The sequence below is a fragment of the Sminthopsis crassicaudata genome, chromosome 3, assembly GCF_048593235.1.
Source record: "Sminthopsis crassicaudata isolate SCR6 chromosome 3, ASM4859323v1, whole genome shotgun sequence".
NCBI classification, from domain to species: Eukaryota; Metazoa; Chordata; class Mammalia; order Dasyuromorphia; family Dasyuridae; genus Sminthopsis; species Sminthopsis crassicaudata.
This window is the reverse complement of record NC_133619.1, coordinates 223373296-223396557: the sequence shown is the minus strand read 5'-3', so window position 1 is coordinate 223396557 and position 23262 is coordinate 223373296. Positions and strand designations below refer to the sequence as shown.

At 34.6% G+C, this 23262-nt stretch overlaps 1 protein-coding gene across 12 annotated transcripts in view; it reads left to right on the top strand.

The window, feature by feature from the left end:
• The first annotated feature begins 4355 nt into the window (after nt 1-4355).
• The window catches only part of TBL1X (transducin beta like 1 X-linked), a 354204-nt gene continuing 335297 nt past the window's right edge, over nt 4356-23262 (top strand). For 8 of the 12 annotated variants that reach the window (XM_074300051.1, XM_074300042.1, XM_074300053.1 and 5 more), the window contains exon 1: nt 4931-5131. The gene's annotated coding sequence lies outside the window, so the exon portion shown is untranslated. Of the gene's footprint in view, nt 5132-23262 lie in introns of all 12 variants that reach the window. The other 4 variants (XM_074300052.1, XM_074300041.1, XM_074300045.1 and 1 more) reach the window with 2 other exon arrangements.

The following is a 23262-nucleotide window of genomic DNA, read 5'->3' as shown; positions in this document are numbered from 1 at the left end:
CATACAGACACCCTGATCCCTGTCTTTTCAAATTTCTGGAAACTGTTATTACAGTAATTGCTAGCATTTATATAACCCTTTAAAGTCTGCAAAATTCTTCCCCCCCCCACCCTGAGGCTGGGGTTAAGTGACTTGCCCAGGGTCACACAGCTAGGAAGTGTTAAGTGTCTGAGACCACATTTGAACTCGGGTCCTCCTGAATTCAGGGCTGGTGCTCTATCCACTGCGCCACCTAGCTGCCCCCCAAATTCTTTATAAATATTATTTCATTTGATCCTCACAACAACTTTGGAAGGTAGGTGTTATTATTATATCTATTGTACAGGTGAGGAAGCAGAGGCAAATAAAAAGTTATTTGTCCAAAGTCATACAGCTGATACAGAGGAAGCAAGACTTGAACTCAGATTTTCTTGACTGAAGGTTTAGCCTTTTATCCACTGGACTACCTAGTTATCTAGGTATAATAGGCATAATGAATTAGAATTGCAAGGTGAAACCAGATGCTAGAATAGAGGACCAGTATTAAAAATATGATTTGGGGATCATAGGTTTCTTATATTGATTACATGGGTGAGTCCTGGGTACTTATTATGAGCAAAAAAATTGTTTATAAACAACATCAAGTAAAAATCAATGAAACCACCATCCCTCTACTAATTGGGTTATTATTACCTTAGCAAAACAAGAACGTATTCTGACTTAACCCTTATATTTCTCAGAAGCTGCTGCATAAAATTTTCATTCATTCCTATCCCCTGGTTGTTAGCTTGGCCCTGAGATCAAGTATGAACAATTGGTCAATGGTGATAGGAATTTTATGCTGGGCAATAAGTAAAGATCATTTTCTTTAACATATTTATTTATAGTTGGTTCTTAGAGCAGTAGCATTACAAAATATATCTCAGATGACTTTTTTTTATTTACTAGCAAGATTGATTTCTGAATGTTGTCTGCCACTTTTCATTTTATGCAGGAAAAGCAATCATATTAGAATCATATAACCAGAGAATTTTTGAGTGGGAAAAGACTTCAGAAATTATACATTTCCCCATTACATCCCATTGTCTCTCATTCTTTGATTTTTGTATGTAAATTATAACAATCATTACCTGTTGCCTTCAATTCCTCTGAGCTCATCTATCTTTAAATTACAACTTGTTTAGGCACAGTCTTTTCCCCACTTCCCTACAAGGTCCCTTAAAATCCTTCTAATCAGTAAAAAAGAGGAACCTGAAGGCAGGCATTATTTCTTCAACTTAACAGTAAAGGAAACCAAGGATCTCAGCGGTCAATGAATGGCAGAGCTAGAAAAAAAAAAGCTCATTACAATGCTTTTTCTACCAGGCCAGCCATGAAGAAAAAAAAAAAAAAAGAAAGAAAAGAAAAGAAAAAGAAGAAGAAAAAAAAGGAAAATACTGACCAATATGTCAAGAGTTTTAAAGAGTTCAGAATGAGCCTAGTGAGAATTGGGCCCTAGAGCTAATGAAAACCAGACTGTAAGTAAGTCTAATGAGAAATTTAATATATGCTCTTTCCTATTCTCTTTTTGTTTGATTTTTTTTATGGGAATGTTTGTGGGGGAATATTGAATGTATTTGTTGCTAGTGGATTCTTCTGTTCTTTTAATGGAGGAAAGGAGAGGTGGCTTATAGAATATGTGTACTATTGAGTAGTTATTGTTGATATTGCCTTACCCCACTCTAGTTTATATCCCTTTTTTCTTTCTTTTTTTTCCCCCCTCTAACTCTCCAGTATGAGTTTACTTGGCAATTTTGTGACCATGATCAAATAACATTAATTTCACTTTACTTCTTTGTAAAATTAGAAATATCAACCTTTTCTTGTCTACTTCACAGAAATGGAGAAAAAAATAATATATGGGAACTTGTGAATTGGAAAGCACTATATAAATTATGAGTTTTCTTGCTTAGTGGTAGAATTAGGACTAGGAACTATGTCTTCAGACATTTGGTTAGGTATGTTTTGCAATTTAATTATTTTCCTTGTTTTCCCCTTTGATTAAGGGGATTTGATTAAGACTTGTCCTTTCCTATATTAATTGACTATTAATGAAGAATCAAGAAGTAGAGTAATAGTTTTTACCTAGAATAGGACTTAAAGAAAATAGGCTAACATTCCAGAAGGATGGATTTAGGTTAGACTATGTCCTACTTCATTATAAGGGAACATTTTAGAAATATTTTCCTATGGAAATTTTAGTTAAATTCACAACCAGTTATTTTTTGGGAGAATTAAAGGCACTCACATGAGAAACGGGGTCATGGTCAACTGCTCTCTCTGTACACTTGCCTTATCTCTCCCTTCTCCTTTGAACTAGAGGAGTAGTAGTATGTCAACAATCATATTTGGGAAGCTCAGGATGGATTTTTGAATGGGTCAACTATAAATGAATTAACAAACTGCCTTGGGAATACCTATTATGTCTTTCTCATGGAATAATTGTGATATTCTTCTCACCTGGGATAAGAGAGCCTGGACTCTTCTACTCCTTGGGTTATGTCCTGGGATTCACTCCACCCCAAGGGTCTTTTGTCCGGAAGTTTGTTTCCCACTTTTCTCTGCAACTGAATTTGCTTTATGTGCTAGAATTCTTATTTACGGCATTATTTTAAGTGTAGACAGATAACCTTTCAATATTCCCTTAGAAACATTCTTATGAGATAAATGGTTAACTATAGTGAAAGAAATCTGTTGATTCCCCCCAAAATAAAAATTCAAGTAATTATCATCAAGCCTTATTAAAATGCCAGAGTGAATGCTGAATCCTATTAATTAACTGGGAATTGTTGATGTAAACTGGCTACAATTCCTATAACAGGTAACCAGAAAGCTTGGTTCATATTAACATTTCTCCAGATTTTTCATAATTTAAATATTGGCACCAATTAAGTAGTTGAAACAGAAAGGTAAGTTATTTCCCAAGTTCAGTTCTCTGACAAAGCAACTAACAAAATCCTCAACTCCCAGGCTTGAGGGAGGGTTTGTTTGGCTGCGCAGCTAATAGAGAGTGTGTGGTACCAGAGGAATGTGTCACAGTAATGCAGAGAGCTGTAATGATGTCAACTTGTTATTTACTTTCCAAATCTGAATGACTGAGCAAGGCGAAAGGAGAATCAATCAACCACAATGTGACCCTACAGGCGGAAAAAACACAGCACTCCCACCAGTAAGAGATTGGGGGAAGGGAAGCACATGTAACCAGGGCAATGTTGCATCATTTACTTGCATTGGTTTTGTATCGCACCCTTCTTTTTTCGATTGAATGTAATACCTCAGTATCAATCTGTACAAATACACGGGACAAATAAGGAAAGAAGGGCAGGTTCAAGGCAAAAGAACATCAACAAAACCTTTTGGGGGTCTTGAATTGCAACTGATACATAATAAAAATCCATTCTGCTGATTCACAATTATGGAGACTGTGTAAGTCTATATTTTTGATGTGCTCTAATGATGGTGTAGACACAATAGTTTTACATCATTCGTGATTTTTAATAAGAATACAGCCTTTGAATTTTTCTTGTTTACATTTTTGATAAGTGACCTGCCCCTTAAAAGTAATTTTTTTTCTTTTTTTTTTTTTGCAGACAAATAGATCAAATAAGGTTATATTGTGGATTACTAAGTACTGTTCTAGCCACTTATTACAAGGCTTACTATCTCCCCCCCCCAAAAAAAAAAAAAACCCCAAAACAAACTCAGACCACCACTACCTTATTTAAAATATAGTAACTAGGCAAAAAAACAAATGTGTTTTGAAGTATTTATTTAATTGGATTAAACTCACAAGGGTTAGGCGATTGCCCCATGCATGGAGGAGAGAGAGAGAGATCTATGGAATTGTGAAGATAGATCTGTATAAAGTAAACCATGAGAAATAAAAATACTTTGCAAGCGTCTGAAACCTAGAAAAGATAATGCAAACAAATCTTGATGTCTGGAACGCCTTTACACCCCTAGGAACAACAACAAACAATAACAACCACAACAAAATCTTGCTCTCCCTAAACTCGCTCCCATATGCATGTATGTATATTTCAGCCACATTTGTACACACCATTGCTCATCCACTCGGGCATATTTTGCAAAACTGCACACAACAAAGCTCATATATAATTTTCAAAAGAGGGGGAGGGGGAGGTGTTTTTAAGCAGCCGAATTTTAGAAGGCAACAATATACGCTGGTTATGTTAGGACAGTTGGGGAAAAATTTTTCTTTTTGGCTCCCCCCCAGGGTGGGGTGGTAGTGGTTGGCTGGGCTCTGGTCTAGTTGTGGATTAAGTTTCTTTTTCTTTTTCTCTCACTCTCTCCCTCTCTTTCTCTCTCTCTTTTTTTTTTTTTGGCAGGAGGGGGGAGGGGTTGCATTTTGGAGAGGGTGTGTGTGTGTGTGTGGTGTGCAATAGGGGGAAAAAAGGTGGTTCCCCACCCCACCCCTTCTTTGCCTAGTTCAGGTCAGCGTGCTGGATTTTTTTTCCCCCTAGGAGGTCACTCGCTGACTGTCTCTGTCTCCGTCTCGGAGTGGATCTCTCGTCTCTTTTCTCTCTCCGAGGGGTAGCTGCTTCTGTTTCTGTCTCCCTCTCCACCCTCACCCTTTCTCCTCTCTCTCTCTTCCCCCACCCCCACCCTTACCTCGTACACACAGACACACAGACACACACACAGACACACACACAGACACACATCAAACACTAACTCTGCTAATGAATTAGTGAGCCGCAAGCAGCCAAGCAGCAGCACCTCCTGACCGCCATTCCGCACCCAAAAAAAAAAAAGAAAAAAAAAAAAAAAGAAACAACCCAAACCAAAAAAAAAAAAAAAAAAAAAAAAAAACTTTCCATTTTCCTCTTCCCACTCTCTGGGACTTCCTTTGCATTTCGGTGTGTGCTGAGAGGGGGATGGAGGAGGAGGAGGAGGAGGAGGAGGGGGGGAGGGGGAGAGAGTTGGGATTTACAGTCTCCTTTAACGCTTGCTGGGACCTTGGAAAAAAAGAAGAGTTACACCATGTACAGCAAGTGAAAGAAAAGTCTTGTGTGTTTCCAACAGAAGTTGAGGCTTTTCCCCCGCTGCTTCCAGGAGTGAAAAGCGTTGCCTTTAATACACTTGGAGTGAGGTGAGTTTGGAGGGCTGATTATTCATCATTTAGACCTTTTGGAGAGGGGGGAAAAGAGAGAGAGAGAGAGAGAGAGAGAGAGAGAGAGAGAGAGAGAGAGAGAGAGAGAGAGAGAGAGAGAGAGAGAGAGAGAGAGAGAGAGAGAGAGAGAGAGAGAGAGAGAGAGAAACAGAAAGAGAGAGAGAGAGAGAGAGAGAGAGAGAGAGAGAGAAGAGAGAGAGAGAGAGAGAGAGAGAGAGAGAGAGAGAGAGAGAGAGAGAGAGAGAGAGAGAGAGAGAGAAGGGGGAAGGGAGGTGGAGTGTGTGTACATATATATTTATATGTGTGTGTGCATTGCAATTTTCTGATCAACTGGCCCCTGCTTGCCATAACCCTCCTCCCCTCCATGCAACAAACTTCCCTGGGTTCCTTTTTTTTTTTTTTGGTGGTGGTGGTGATTATTTATTTTGCTAACACCACCACCCCCCGTTGGATTTATAGCTATGTTTCTCTTAGGATTCCCTACATTTTGCTCTTGAGTATCTATATTGTATGTTATGTGGTTTTGTTGTCTTAAATCATTTGGACAAAGTGGCTGGCTTTTTTTAAAGGAAAGGCTTATAATTGTGATTATTTGTGATTATTGGGTTAGGTTTGGAGATGGTGGTGAATTTTTTTAAGGCTTGAACAATAACAAAATGTGGTTGCTCCTGAAGTACTCCTTGGGCTTGTGTGTGTGTGTGTGTGTGTGTGTGTGTGTTTTGTTCCCCCCCCTTTTGTTTTGGACTGGAGAAGAGAGATCAATAAGTTTGGAGGAGAGTTTTTGGAATAATCACTTGGCTTGGAGAGGCTGTATTTTTAATTGGGAAAACTGCTAAATGTAAGGTATTCACATTGCAGATGGTGTGGAATTTCCACCAGCCCAGGAGTGGGGGAGGGGAATCCCATTCATCTACAGTATTAGATACAGCAAGGATTGGAATTACACTCGAGAAAATTGATCAAAGTTGAACTCCAAATAGTTAAATAAGTTAGTGGGTGTGCATGTCTGTGTATTTTGTGAAGCACAATTTGCCATACTTGTCAAGTAACTTGAAAGCCACCCTCCTCCCCTCCCCCTTCAGCAAACTAGTGCGAACAGTGTTCAATGTTATGAAATAGATTGAAGGTGGCTTTTATTAAAGTGTGTGCAGAAGGTTGCCCACTTCGCAAGAAAACAAAATTGCAGACCTGTTGCTTACGTTGTTAATGTGAAAAGATGCCTTGCTTGATCATGTGGATTTTGTGCCCGCCAAAGAAATTACTACCCCCTTCCTGAATGGTGTATTGCTAGAGGGAGACTTAGGTTAGTTATGAAAGCCGGTGAGAGCACCTTAGTCCCAACAACTCTTGGCTATTTTTGACTTTGCTACTTTTGTACAGTTTTCATCTGAGCAGTTGTTTTGATATTTGCCTTAATAAAGGTTTGATTTCACATATAATTGGGGGCACTGTGATAGGAGGTTGCCAATCCCTGGACCTGTTTAATTGTATGTTATTGTGGTCTCAAAGGTATTATTGCTGTTAAAATGTTAAAAGTTAGGTTTCTAGATATTTAATTTCAAGTCAATAACAGTGTTTAGGGGGGAAAAAACAAACCCCTAATCGCATATGTAAAGTATTTCTTATTTCTACAAAGTTTCTGCCTCCCCCCCCCCCCACGCTTATTACATGATATTTTTCTTTAACTGGCAGGCACTAGAACTCACTTTTAACCTGAAAGGGGGAGGGGCACAGCTACAGACCGGCAGGGGAGGGAAAAAGAAACCTTTTTGCTCAGACCATGTGTACTTATCTTCAGAAAAAGGCAATGGCCTTTTAATATTTTAATCAAAAAGAGTGTGCAACAATCTTAGAACAGATTATGAGCTAGTATATAAGTATAGTGTGACACAATTAAGACTTTTAATATGCTCATTGTTAGAGATACATAATTTTATACATACAATGCATATTTCAGGGGAAACTTGCAACTGGGTAACAAATGTAGGTTAATAATAACAAAAAGGGGGGGAGGGAGAGAAAGAAAGGTACTCTGTTAGTGATCCTTTCCTTGAATCTAATCACTTGCACAGTTTTAAACTTCACACACCTGTGGGACAAAAATGCTCTTGATATGCTCTTGTCCCATGGGTATCTATCTTTAGGTCTCTGGGGTGTCGGTTAACCATGTGTGCCCTGAAGGTTCAAATAGGAAGAAATTTGCCCAAAGCAAATAGAGTATGAACTCATTTTGAAAGGTCATTTGGAAAATAAAATGAACTTAAAATATTTCATAATAGCATTCTGTTAATGAAAATAATATCATCTAGGTAGGAGGAAACTTTTTCAGTCCTAGGGAATACTAAATTGTGTTTTCCTAAATTGTATGAACCTTTTTTAAATGAACTGGACAACACTTTAGATTATTCTGTCAATTTATTCCAAGCACTATACTAAGTTTCCATGGAAGGATTGTTCTTGCCCTCAGGGATCTTTCTCTAAAAGAGAAACCTTAACACTTTTGTCATTCTTGCCTTGTTCACACCTACTTGTAAAAGTTAGGGGAAGAGATGTAAGTCTAGAATGAATAATTTCTTTTGTTGTTCCTCCGTCTCAAAGTTACTTCTACCACTTAAAACTTCTTTTGAACCCTTGTAGTTTACTGTATAGATTGTCACCAAAAAGAGTTAACCAGTTTGGCTATAACTCTTTATCTTGGAATCTGTCAGTGGTGGCTCCTATCTCATCACGACCCCTTTCCCAACAACAGTTATTTTTCCATACAAAATGGAAAAGGGTGTTGGACTGAGGCTCCACAAAATTGAACGCTCTTTAACTGTGTGATAAGCCAGTCTCATCTCTGAAATACAGTCTCATTATCAGCAGATTGGGAATAAAATATAATTGTGTTGCCTATTTCATCATACTGTTGGATTTGTGGTGACTTTAGTGTGGGTACACTTACTGCAAACCCTCCTCGCCTTGGTGTAGGTAGTTTTATAAATTTCTGACTTTAGGGAGCATCCTCTTTAAACTTAGCTAACTGCATCCTTAGCCAACAGTTCTACTTATTGCTAGGGTTTCCTGCAAGTCAGTAATTCCTAAACTATAGGCAAAGAGCTGCCTAGGCCTGGAGTTATTATGAGAGGTAGAAAGCTATATGTTTGTGGTCAATTTTTATCAGCCAACACAATAAACTCTGACTCAGTGCAAATGATAATCAAACACATCTTTTCTAGATTGAACAAATGTTACATCTTACACATTATAAATACTATTATTTTTCAAATATATATAGATACCATTCTGATGAATAAAATAGGAATTCATTTAAAAGAATTTCCAAAGTCAGTATTTTCCATTTATTTATTTTCAACATATTATTACATCTATACTTTTATGTATATGTTGTTGAGTACATGATCATTTTATTTTTTTTATTGTGTCTTCCACATCTAGAACATAGGAGGCACTTAATAAATATTAGTCTATTGTTTGTTTGATCTGTTTCCTAAATCAATGATCACAGAAAGAACTACTGCTACTATGCTGAGATTTGGAAAATATATTGACATTAAGTAGAGGTCATGCATCATTGAGGTAATTACTATCCTAAGCTTTTGCGTCCATGGTAGAAAGTATGGGTATACACACACTACTACAGCCTTCATAATCTTTGAGAATCATATGTCTTGGTGGACCTCTTCCTCAGTGTTTTCCTCCTCATTGGTGAGCAAAGTGTTTCATAAATTGTAAAATACTATATAAATGAGTTATGGTAGGTTACATTTGGCTGCCATTCATTGTACTTCATGATTTATGAAATGTTTTCTTCACATTGTGATAGTATCTTCATTTTATATTTGTAGAAACTGAGGCTGGGAAGAGTTATAAAGTTTATTCAAGGTCATCCAGCTGGTCCAGATCTTACTCTCCAAGTTTATTCAATTAATATGATATGATCATTGCATTGTGTATGTGTTTTTTCCCTGACCTATACAGATTTCGAAATTGTTACATGGTGATTTCTCCATTTAGCCATGTAAGCAATTCAACCAGAAATATAAACAATAATTTTAATTATTTATGCTAATGGTATCTAATTTGCTAGTTGTAAATAATCTTTGATTTTTAAGCATTGGAAGTAGAATTGGACTAGAAGACCAAAGATTTGGTCATATTCATGCTATTAATCATGTAACTTTAAACAATTATTTGAATATTATGATTCAGTTAGCTGATCTGCAAAATGGGGCTAATAATCTTTGCCCAGCCTTTTCAAAATATTAAATGACATAATATAATTGAGTGACGGGAAAAGTATTAACTACTATCTAAAGTCAAGTGTTTTGATTCAGTTTTTATTATTCTAGGTAAGAGAAACCAAAGTTTTCCTTCCATTTTTCCCCCTAGATTACTGAAAACTAATTATATGAGTTTGATAAAAAAATTTTTGACTTGGTTATAGAAATATTATCTAAACATAGATTTTAATGCATCTCCATCTCCAATTCAGTGAAAGTCTTCCAAAGTGCTAAGATTCATTATGATTTGTTATTGTTATTGTTAATGTCAGGACTTTTCCTTGTTAACAAAAAAAGGGGGGGGTGATTGATTCACAATTCAGCCAGTAAATTGGTATCGCCACTAAAATAAGAGCTCAAAGGATAAAAAAATATTTTTTGAAAGTCAATTTGCTACATAAACACTTCATTGCTGTGTCTTTTAAAATAGTTATAGCTTTTAGGTGTAACTTTGTTTTTAAATGATGATGGGTAAGATAAATTCATAATTTAGTTCACATACATGTCCAATTCAAGGATTCAATATCCTATTTGTTAACCTTTGGCAGAAAGTATCCAGAAAACTGTTAAAGCCCAGGAATTCCCTCCTCCAGGGAAAAAGAGGATGGATCACTGTTGAGTGATAACTGAATTCTGAGAAGCGTTCTCAGACCTTAACCAACACAGAGCTCTTGAAGTCATAACTGATGATTCTATCCCAATTTCCTACTTGGAAGGAAAACAATTACACTTCAGATTCTGGATTGCCCTACTTTTTGAGTTCTTAACTGGTGGTAAGATTCGTGCTGTAGATGTGTTTTCACATACATGTTTGTGTGGCATTGAAGCCTAGTGTTGAGTGATAATAAATGATTCTATGCAATGTAAAGAAGGAACATCTCAGTTGTAGTTTTTGATTATCTTGGATTTGCTCTTTTTTTCTCTTTCAAAACTAAATGTACAATATGGACAGTAGGTTGTTTATCTTTCACCACCAAGTACATTTTTTAAAAAGTTTTAATCAGGAAGTAAGATGAAAATAATTTTGTAAACTATGCTTTTTTTTCTAAGTTGGAAAGATAAACATTTTTAACATGACTATTTTTAGTGTGAAGGAAATAGCTGACCTCTTTACAGCCAGAATATGGACATTATATTTTTTTCCCTTAGCTTCTCTCCTTCTTCTTCCCCCTGGCACTGTTTATAGGTCTCTATCCAATGGCCCAATTGACCACATTGGCTAAAATGAAACAACAAAAATCAAAACTGAATGTGGGAAGAGAATTTAAAAGTCAACATGTTTGGAAAGGGAAAAGAACACATGGTCTGAGAAAGTTTCATAATCTCAGGGGAAAGATGTAACCTTAAGGAATTCACTTCCAACATTATATCTTTAGCAGTGTGTCACTGAACTTGATTTAAAAATGGTTATGTTAATATAACTAGAGTTCTTTTGCCTTGTCATCATGATCAGAATAATCATTGAGAATCTATTCAATGCGGGAAGAATATTCAGAAATTAATTGGAAGACATTTAAAAGATTAAAATGGAGGAATTATTTTTATTTTTCAAAAAGAAGTTTTGCATATAAGCAATATTAAAATCACGTTTTATTGAGAGTGAAGTAAAAATATCTATGAAGAGCTTACAATAGGAAGAAATCTATAGTATGGGGCTAATACTAAAAAAGGAAGGATACACAATTTAAAGGGAGAGATTACCAATTGAAGGACATGAATGATAGTCACTGTCATCATATTACTTTTAACATTTTTCTTTGGAATTGAGAAGTATATATACCCAGCAAATAAACTATCAATAAATATTAATTGTTTAACATCATAAAGTGATAATTAGTAATATACAATATATGATAAGTGCCAGTTGGCTGGCACAGAAAATAAATGCTGATGCATTTTGGCAGAGAAGAAACAACTATGGATTTGTCAGAGATTTTCATTGATCTATGGTTAAGAATTGGGTGGAAAGGAAAGGGGAAAATCTTGCTTTAGTGTAACAATTCAGAAATTTGAAGCAAACTTTCCAAAACAGCTAAAAAACAAATCAGTTGGTTGGTACAGTGAATTGAAAACAGGATATGGGATGAGGAAGACCTGAATTCAGAACCAGTGTCAGACATTATCTGTAAAGCTTTGGTCAAATCACTTGACATCATTCAGCCTCAATTTACTCAGTGTAAAAGTTGAGGGTTTGGACTTGATGGTCATTAACCTATGATTTTAATTAGGCATTTATTTATTTATTTGCACATTACCTTCTGGGTTTCAATGGAATAATCATAGCCATTACATTGGGTCAATATTTGGTTACTTTGGTATTTCCTGATTTTGAGAAATGGACAGAAACATTGGGTTTGTTACCTTTCTGTTGTTTACCCAGACAACTCAGAATTCAAGTTCCCTGGCATGTACCCAATGAACTTCTTGGATAAATTTGGAATGAGATGGCATCCATGTTTGTTCTCACCGTATTTCCAGACTGCCTGGCTTTAAATTGGATGTGCATTAAGGCCAAAGAAGCAGGGAAAGTCATTAATGTTATGATTTTTTCAGGCTGGCACTGTCTTTGAATGCTTTTTTCAGATCTCACCCCTTTACTTTTTATGGAACTGGATTCTCAAAATTTAAGCTGAAATATAGGCCAGAACTGGCTCTTGGTTTTATTTGTATACCTCATTACAAATTGAAAGACAAGGGAAAAGTTTTTCATGAATGGTGATCAGACATACCAAATTCTTAATTCTCCTTTTCCATATATGACTTTAGGGAATACATTTCAGCTCAGTCTTAAGGCAGCTTATTTTGATAGAATTCTTGTGCATATTGACTCCATTTGACCCTGGAACTACTCATATGCTTAAATTTTTAAAAGAGCTCCAATTGCATTTTTGTGCCTTTTTTCTATATATTCTAACTTTGGAGATGAATTTAATATCACCCTTTGGTCAATGTGGTGATGAGTCTTTCTGTCTATGTTTTTCTCTACTTAGATATGCTGGTCTTTGGCCAACAGATTTATGTTAAATCACTGGACACATACAAAGTGTGTACCCTATGGATGGGAGCCCTTGGTAACTCATAAGACATTGGAGTAAGATTTAATGTAATTCATCCACTTAGAAATATAGTCTTCCAAGGCAGGCTGAATTTATTCCATGAAACCAAAAAGGAGGTGAGTTGATCTAGCTTAAAACCAGTTATTTTGCTAAGCAGCACACAAGGAACTATTACTGCCAGGGATTTGTAACCTTGCCGCAGACCCCTTTGGTGGTTTGGCAATAGTCTATGGATACCTTCTTAGAATATTTTTTTGTTGTTCCGTCATTTTCAGTCGTGTCCAATTCTTCATAGTTTTTTTGGCAAAGACACTAGAATGGTTTGCCATTTCTTCTCCACTTCATTTTACAGAGGAGAAAAAGGGTTAAGTGGCTTGCCAGGGTTACATACAACTAGTGTCTGAGGCCAGATTTGAGTTTAGGATGATGTCTCTTTCTAATTCCAGGACTGCTACTCTATTCACTCTGCTACCTAGCTACCTGAAAGTTTTTTCAATGCATATTAAAAATATATAGGAATACAAAGGAGACCAATTATGTAGAAATAGTGTTATCCAAAAAAAATTTTAGGTAAGTTTATGGATCCCAGATTAAGAATCTGTGTATTAATACATTATTTTAATCATATTTGTCTTTTGCAAGAGCTGTCCCAGTTATTCTCCATGCCTTCCTATCTTAAAGTTATAGTCAGGGATAAGATCAACTTCAAATTTCAAACTGATTTTTTATTGTAACAGGTTGTATAAATAGTGATGCCAAATGAATTATTGCTCATATTTAATATTCCAGCCTACATTTTTGCTTTACATTGTAATTTCAGTTTAGTGATCATACATTTTTATTTAGGAAATGAAATCATGTTTTCTAGCAAAACAGTAAATGGTCTTATTTATTATGCTGGGGAAGAGAGCATTTTAGGTACTATATTTAATGTTATCAACAAATGAAAATTGTTTAGCAATAAAATCATACTGAATATAGCTTAAACTTTTGATGACTCAGAAATGTAGGGTCTTGTAATCTTTAATTATTAAAATGAACATGAGATTTTGTGTAATATTGAAAACATTCTAGTTCTTTTGAGCTGATTGGATTTTGGATAAATAGGGCTTTATAAAAGCATATGAAGCACTGTAACATTTTATTAATTCCCTGTAAGCAAATACTGCTAGTACAAAGAAGCCTTGTAAGAAGTATTTCTAAGAGCTTGAAAAAAAAGTTAAGAAATATTAGCCATTATTTTACATTTGTATTTCAGGGTAATTTGGAAGCAGTTGTTGGTCTCAACCATGTCCATTACAGCCCTCTCACTTATTATTATTATGGTTTCTACTTTACTGTTCAGAAACTAAGACACTGTAGCATAAGTCTGTTGTTCAGGTCCCACAGTGATGTGTTTTACAAATATAAATGTAATTTGCAGTTTCTCTTTTCATCTGATGAAAATCCATTGCTTTAAAGATATATTTTTTATTTAGGAAAATTGGCGAAGGAGCGAATGCATATCTATTATAGTTAGATTCATTATACTTGCAGTGACCTGTTATCAGATACAATTTAATTCCAAACTATAATACAGCAGCTGTATTGCAGACTGTCATATAATAAAACTCAAACATTCTCAATTTTGTACTTTAAGACAATGATTGTCTTTTTATGACAGTAGAGATCAATAAAAGGATACGGTGTTGTCTAAATTATAATTTGGCTTTTAAAAATTCTTACATCTATATTTGTCAAACACACCACTGGTTTTATGCCAGTTTAGAACATTTCTAGGGATTCATATGTAGTACAGAATTTTCAAAAGCCTTTATAGGTGAAACTTATGTGAAAAGGATGTATCTCCCTTGTTTGTAATGGTCTTTTGAGGTAGGTACTGTATAGCTATTATTATCCCCATTTTATAGATGTAAGAAACTGAGGTTCAGATGGTCCTTTTTGAGTTTTACCTCTTTAGTTTACTTTTCATCAGACTGAAGAGAAACATTTGATTGTATTTTAATTTTTCTTTTTATGAAAAACATTTTGTTGGTTTTTTTTAAGTTATCCCCATTTTACAGATATAAAAAACTGAAGTTCAGATTGTTAAATGCTTTTGGGTAGTGGACCTTTCTGAGCTTTGCCTCTTTAGTTTGCTTTTTATCAGACTGAAGAGAAACATTTGATTGTATTTTAATTTTCCTTTTATTTTTATGAAAAAAATTGTTCTTTTAAAAAAAAGTTACTTTCACTTCCCAGTGCCCATCCCATTCTATCTCCTTTGTAACAAATAAGTACAGCCAAGCCAGACAAACACATTGGGCATGTCTCAAAATATGCTTTATTCTGCTTCTTTCATCCATCACCTCTTTCCCTATAGCAGGAGGTATATTTCGTCAACTCCTCATTGTTTAGAGCACCTAAGTCTTTCAGTTATTGTGGTCATTATGTAAATTGTTCTCTTGATTCTGCTGACTTTGCATGAGTTCATTCAAGTCTTCTCAAATGTATCTAAGTATCATATTGATCACTTTTTTATGACTCAATAATATTTCATTGCATTCATATCCTTCATATGTTGCAAGCTGTTTCTTTCTTGGTCTATACCTATTTCTAATTCTTTGCTATTACAAAAATGCTACTATAAATATTTTGCTATATATGTGTATATATTATGGGTTTATACATACATATTTATATAGTGAATGTGTGTGTGTATTTGTATATGGAGAGAGAGTGCAAGCAAAAACAGGTGTGCGTGTGTGTAGTACACTTTTCTGTTACTTATCTCCTTGGGATTTATGTTTAGTAGTTATCTCTGGAGCAGTCATATGTGCAATTTATTGATTTTAAAATCAGTTGTTTGCTTTAGTGGTTAAGTTGAAATTCTCACATCAGTACAGTAGTTTGCCTATCTTCCTACATCTCCTCCAACATTTGTTATTTTTGTTATCTTTGCCAGTCGTGAGAATTGTTTTAATTTGCTTTCCCCTTACTATTAATGATTGGGAACATTTTTATATGGTTATTGATAGCTTGCTTTCCTATTTTGAAAACTATGTTCATGTTCATCCATTGTGGTGACAGTTTTACCCATTGGAGCTATATTTTTTTCATAGACTAAGGCTTTATTTATTTATTTATTTTTTGAAGAGGCTTTGCTTTTATTTTGAGAAATCCATGGAGATCACCACAGAAGGGAAGATAGTAAAGTTTCCTCAATGATACAGGAAAGGGGAAAATTCCAGAAAAAAGCCTCCTGCTGAGAAGGGCCTGGTATTTGCTTCTTGTTTGAGATAAACTACATGGGCTTTCAAAAACTATTCTTAGATTTCAGTCTACTGGTTGACTATTCTTTCTTTAAAGAGGTGTTTGTGACTTTTAGTCTTGTGCTCAGTGGATATTTAGAATTATAAGGAACCAAAGAGATTATAATTCCAACCCTTTCATTTTTCTGAGGAGGCTGATCGGCACAGGAGAAGTGATTCAACCAGGATCAAACTAAGTAAGATGCAAAAATAAATCACTGTTTAGGTTTGATCCTAAATTATGGCAATACCCAATGCACATTTTGTAGACTAGATAGAATTTTTGTAGGCCTGTTGGCTTATTAAAACTTGTTTTTAAAATTTTCACTTTCTTATATGAGAATCATAAAATATTGGAGCTACAAGGGACTTAAGAATTAAACTTTTATTTTACAGATGAGGAAACGGAATCTCAAGTGGTCTGTGGTCATATAGCTACTAATTGGCAGTGTCAGACTTGTAAGATTGGTCTTTTGACTAGACCCCTTATCACAGCACAATTCAGATTGAATTTGTAACAGGCTAATAGTTATTTGGTTAATGAGAAAATTCTGATCTCTATCAATGATTACATGAATATCTAACTTTATAATTCTGAAATAAAGTTAGATATTTCATGTAATCATTGAGAGAATTCTAGACTTAGAGTCAAGACGAACTAAATTTGATACTAACCATGTGATATTAGGCAAGCTATTTAATTTCTTCCTGCCTTTGGACTCTTATAAAATGGGTATAATAATAAAAATAATATTACTTCAAGAGATATTGTGAAGATCAAGTAATTTAGTGCACAAATACTAATGCCAGCTATTTTCATGTCATTGGTATATTTTAATAGATGATATATTACATACATTTTTCAGTAATTAGGTTTTTTAAGATATTTAAATAGCACTGTCATTTCCCACTATAGTCTCTCCCCCACTTTAATCTCTTCCTTACAATGTCCCTAATAGGGCCTTTCCATATGATATTTTAGAAAATGTCCATTCTTGTCTTATATCATATGCAGCATTTCAACTGTCAGCAACTAGAGAGCTAAAGTTCTTAACTTAAGGTTCTTTCTTTTATAAGATTTTGATAATTGTGCTTCTTTTTTTTCTTCTTCTACTACTACTACTACTGATAGCTAGTATTCATGGTGTTTTACGGTTTACAAAATACTTCACAAATATTACTTCATTTTATTTTGAAGAACCTCTGAATTTATATGTTTGTACTCTGGTGAATATTATATCACTAATACAACTTGAGAATTAAGGTGTGGAAATCAACATTCAACAAATATTTATTAAGTATTGCATGTTAGACAAATACTTCAGTAGGTTATAAAACAAAGAGAGGTCTGTAGGAATAAAGTAAGGTTTCATTAAAAGGAAGTCATAGTCATGTTTGAGCCTGGCTTTAAAAGATGAGTAGGATTTCAGCTGATAGAATTGGGGAGGGAGGATTTTTTTTTTAATTTTTTTTTTTTAGGCCAGGGAGTACCAGTATGAGCAAAGGCAGTGAGTAATCCTGAGGATTTTGCTGTTTCTAAGTGGGGTGGTCACAAAGTTCTGGACTGGGGTGGTGGGAATGGATACAGAGATGAGGGCATGGGTAAAAGTGATGTTGGGAATGTGGAACTGTCAGTATTTAATGACAATTTGGATTTGAGAAGTAAAGGAGAAGGAAGCAGCAAAGATATGGAAGTTTCAAATATGGGAAGTTGGGTTGGTAGAAATATTCATGGTAAAGGGAAGAATAGGGGGAAAACATAAAACCTGTTTGCTGAATGCATGTTACGGTGAAAAGAGTACTGGATTAGTCAGAAAGGATAAAGTAGATAATCTCTAACAACTTTTCAAATTTGAAATCTATGATCCCACGAAGAATAATTTTTGTTTTGAACTTGTTGAGTTATAAGTACCAGTAGACAGAAAATTTGCAGGCAGTTGGAAGATAAGATAAAAGAGGACTGAAAAGAGTTCATTCAATATATAAAGATTTGGGTGTCATTAGTATATAAGGGTAACTGAAAAAGATTGTCAAGGAAGACAATGTAGGTCTCTAAGGGAAACAGGTCAAAGATAGACATTGGAGGAACACCTTTATTAAGGGGAAGAAATAGTGGAAAAGAGAATGGATTGTTTAAAAGGTCAGAGAAACCATCAAAGCCAAGAAGAAAAAAAAAAAAAAGGTAAACTAAACCAGCCTCGTAGGTGAAATAAGGGCATAGATCACCTGCTTTAAGTGTGAGGAGTCTAAGTTGGATTGAGGGGAGAGAAAATAGGTTTCAAACATTTAAAATAAGGAATTATGCAAAAAAACAAAACCAGAGGAGGATTTTCAAGGACATAAGGCTTAGCTGAGATTTAGAATGAGTTTAATCAGCTTAATTTTGAGTTAGTGTTTATATAGTGCTTAAAATAATGTTTTACATATTACTTTATTTGATTCCTATGAATAAGAAGAGCTATAATTATTACTCCCATTTTACAGACATAGAAACAATTGTCAAAGATCATACAACTAGTTAAGTGTCTCAGGCAGGGTTTGAATTCAAGTTTTCCTGGATCTCAATTCAGTGATCTATCTACTATACCACTTAATTGGCAATTACATTAGATAGCAGGGATTATTGAAGCATGATGATTCATAAATATATTGAGAATAGTGGAAGGTTGGGGGGCAAAGATTCTAGGATAGTAGCTAGTGAAATGGAAAAAACCTACATTTTGATTGATAACCTTTGCTTTTACATTACATACATTTTCCAATATATTCTTCTCTCCCTTCCTCCCAGAGAACTATACTTCATATAATAATAAAAAAATAGAAAAGAAATCAAGAAAACTAATGGACAGTGAACAAGGCTGACATTACATGCAAGTATTCCATGCACACAGTGTTTGAGCTCTGAAAAGATGGTGGGTGCTTTGGAGGGAGCAGAGCTTTGTAAAGACAGGTTCTCTCTCTTCTTCAGGACAAGACCTGGTTGTTATAATTTCAAATTATTCGATTTTAATTATTTTGTTACTATTTCTTCCATCCTATTGTTTATATTTTTCTTAGTTCTATTTATTTCATTTTACATAAATTCTTATAAGTCTTTCCATGTTTCTCTTGTTTTCTTTATATTCTTTGATTTTTATTGCACAATAATATTCCATTTTATTCACATATCATAACTTTGTTAGCCACTCATCAATTGATGGGCATCTACTTTGTTTCTAGTCATTTGCTATTACAAAAGTTGCTGCTATAAATTTCTGTGTATTTAGGACTTTTTCATCATTGATCCCCTTGGGGGTATATGCCTCTTCTAGTGAAGTATCAGAGTTGCTAAAGTCTAGAAGAAAGTAAAATCAGAATATTAGAGATGAAGTAGAAGAATAGGAATGAGTGGAGGGACAGACTTGGGAGGTCACTGTAACGGTGAAAAGTAGATTTTATGTGGATGGGAGACATGGGAGAGATTGATTGCTTATATAGTTCAGAGAGATGGTCAGATATAAAATCATTATTATAATTCATATTGGAGAGTGGCTGGCTGAAGGTTGAGGTAGGAGATTTTTGGAGTTGACTGAATTTCAAGAATTTTATGTTAGGTTATTACAATGCTTATCAACATGAATATTAAAGGCTTGAGGATTGATGGCTAGAAATGTGGAAAGAAGGCTGTGAGCTAGGTACTGAAGCCTTTGAGGATGTTGAGAGAATTATTTTTGGGACACTAGACGATAACTGCAAGGGAAGAGAGAATTGTATATAAATTTCTTGGGCTAAAAAGAGGCAAATTCAGCTATGGTTAGCAAATGGTGTTAGGGAAAAGAAGGAATATGCCCATTTCTCTTTCTGATCCTTTCCTTGGGGGTAATGATGATAAGAATGAAAGGAGTGACCACCAATGGAGAAAGTTAAATGGTTGATTAGGGGATCTTTCCACTTGGTTTCTAATCATAGTTATTAAGATTCAAATAGGAAAGAATGCAACTTTATACCAATTTGGTGGGAGGTTCCATCTAGTCTCCTACTCCATTGATTTGCAGAAACTGCTTTTTTTTTTTTGGTGTAACTTTACAAATTACACTGTTAGTAGTACTTTTGGGAGGAGAGGTAGGTGTGCATGTGCCTTCTGTAATCTAATGCTTTATCTTTAATCCTTTTAATGCTTTTATCTTTAAACCTTTATCTTTTTGGCATTTTGTCTTTGTATCATTCAACTAATATTTTTGATTGTATTGGGTTATTTGTTTGAGTCATTTAGTTTGGTATGATACAATCATTTAAAAATGATTTTTTGGGGGAAACAAGATTAGTTGTAATAGCTAATAATAGCATCCATATAGCACATGGAGGCTTTCAAAGCACTTTACATATATTATTTCATTGAGTTTAGAAACAGAGTTTGATTAGTGCTTCAGAAATAACTAACAGTTGTATGACTTGACAGTCAAGTTGCTTAACCTTCCAACCCAGTTTCTTCAATTGTGGTAATAATATCTAATTACATAGTATAATATGGATAATATGTAACCTTACTATGCAGGGGTGTTCTGAGATTTCAAAGAGATGGTTAGAAAAATGATGTGTATATTTGCCTAGGGCTAATTTATAATTCAATAGAATGTAAACTTTAAACAGGGGATTGTTTTTAATCTTTATTTTTATGTTCTCAGTTCTCCCCTCCCCCATATACTTCTGTGCCTCAGAAATAATGGTTTTACTAAATACTTATTAAATTGAATTAGTTTCCAAAGCAACTTTCACATACATCATTTCATTTGAGAAAGTGATTAAATTTATTATTGAAATCTTTTTAAAGCTAAAAGCCAGTTTTTCTGATTTTCTCCCAGTATTTTTTCTTTGACCTCTTGATAGAAGCCCTTTCATAGTCCTCCCAAATTGTTAATGCTGTCTCTCCCTTTGACAAAATTATTGTTTTAATTTGAATATATTTTGTATTTAATTTGTGTTATATATATTTTTATAATAGAATATAAGCTTCTTGAGGACATGAATTATTTACCCCTCCCCCATCTTTTTTTTTTTGCATTCCATAAGTTTCTGGTTCCCTTTAGAGTAACACAATTTATTGAGTAGCCAATAAAATAATTGTTGAATTGAATTGAATCAACATTATATTTGATAAATTATTTGTGTTGATTTATCTGATTTTTTGGAGAAAATCACATTTGCAATTAATTCTGTTTTTTTCCCCTCTGGGGTTACCATGTAGAGAATAATTATAAAACTACAATTCATGATTCAGTCCACATGAACGCTGGAGGAAGAAGAACAGGAAGGAATTACCTTCCAAACTTAGATTGTTGGCTTTAAATTTGCTCAAGGTAAAGTTGTCAACCACAAACCTCTCTGGGGAAATTTTCAGACGATGTTTGTTTTTTTATTTAAAGGGTTAGAAATGTCTGCCTCTATTTTGGGGAGTGGAATTATTTGGTATTAGGATCTGTTTCTTCCTTTGTGACTAGTAAAGTTGCACTGTAGCTGCATGTATCTAAAATTATGCAGAGATACTTGTGTAGCACATTAAAGAGTCTAAAGGGAATAATACTTGTACATTTCTATATATTGACATGACACATTATGCCAAAATATCATTAACACTTGTCAGGATTTATATATCCATTTAGACTTTAGTAAACTGAGATATTTATCTTGAACTTTATTCTTTTTCTCGTGCTTCTTTTACAGTAATATCCAGAAGGCATTTCTTTAAAAGAAAGGAAAGAATATAATGGGATTTCTTTAACTCAGCTATTACACCTTTTGTCTTTTTCTCTCTACAGAGTTTAGTACTTTTAAAATCTCATATACACATGATCAAAATTGGTAAAACATATATGGAATATATTTGGAAATACATTTTAATTCCATTTCTCTCCTCACATTTGGGTACAAACAGATTATTTATGAAGTACTCTGTTAGTCAGACCCTCCCAATTTTAGATGCTTCAGAAATGTGAATAGTATTTTAGCTCTTGTTGGATTATTCCTATGATTTTTTTTTAAAGGAAAGGCTCAGAGAGAGAATTATTGAAATATGATCAGTTTCAGCATCCTGATTATTCCACTGGTCTCACCATTTATACAGCTCCTTTCACCTCTCACCTAGACTTCTGGTTGGTCTCCCTGCCTCAGATCTCTCCCACTTCAATCTCTCCTCCACCTGGCTGCTTACATGATTTTCCTAAACTACAGGACTTACTATATCACTCTTCCCTCCTCTCCACTCCAAAAATGGTAACAGAAATGCCCTTACTTCAAGATCAAATACAGAATTCTTGTTCTTAGCATATAAAGCTCTCCTGTTTGACCCTTTCTTACCTTTCCAATCTTTTCTCACTTGACTTCCTTCTATTCACTCCTATGATCCAGATTTTTAATTTTATATATATATATATAATTTTTGTTCTTCCTTCTCTGATCTTGCCTTTGAACTCTCTCTCTCTCTGTCTCTGATTTTGTTTCTTTCTCTGTATGTGTGTCTTTCTCTGTCTCTGTGTTTCTCTGTATCTGTGACTGTCTCTGTCTCTTTCTCTGGCTCTCTCTTGTTTCTGTCACTCTGTCTCTCTCATTCTCTGTCTTCTGTCTCTTCTTTCTCTTTCTCTGGCTCTCTCTTTCTCTGTGTTTCCATCTCTCTGTCTCTGTTTCTCTGTCTCTCTCTGACCCCCAAGCTCCCCTTTTTTACCTTTTAGAATCCTTGGTTTTTCAGATCAATTCCAACTTTGTAGTAGGCCTTTTTTTTTTTAGTCTAGAGCCTTCCTCCTCTGAGCTTTACCTTCCTTCTGTTTGTTTACAGCTTGGTATGCACTTGCTTAAGTACTTCTTGTCTTTCCCATTTGAAGGTAAACTCCTTTGAGGTAGGGACTGATTGATAAGTAGTAAAACTTAAATGCTTACTAACAGAAAAGTCAGGTGGAATTGCATACATGCATACACACAGATACATACATACACATATATGTATGCACACACATATACAAGCTGTACCTATGAAATAGTGAATTAGTCCTCACATGCAATGCTTATTATTTTTATCTATTATGGGTAGCTACTATTACGGGTAGTTACTATAGTGAATAGACATCTAGGTCTGGAATCAGGAAGGCCAGTTTTAAATCCATCCTTAGACTTCCCAGTCATGTATCCTGAGCAATCATTTAACCTCTTTTTGCCTCAATTTCCTCGTCTATAAAAGGGATACATCTATCTCTCAAGATCAAATGTAAAAATAATTCTAAACCATTTAGCACAGTGCCTGGCTATCTAGCTATCTACCCATTAGTTGATATTATTATTATCATTATCATATGTGAAGATTTTATTTTTATTTTTATTGATATCTCTGTTTTTATATTGTTTTCCTTTACAAATTTATCCTCCCCCCCTTAGGTATAATAAAAAATAGTAGTCCAGCAAAATTAACCAATATATCAACACAATTTGACAGTATAGGAGATGTTCTCTATCCA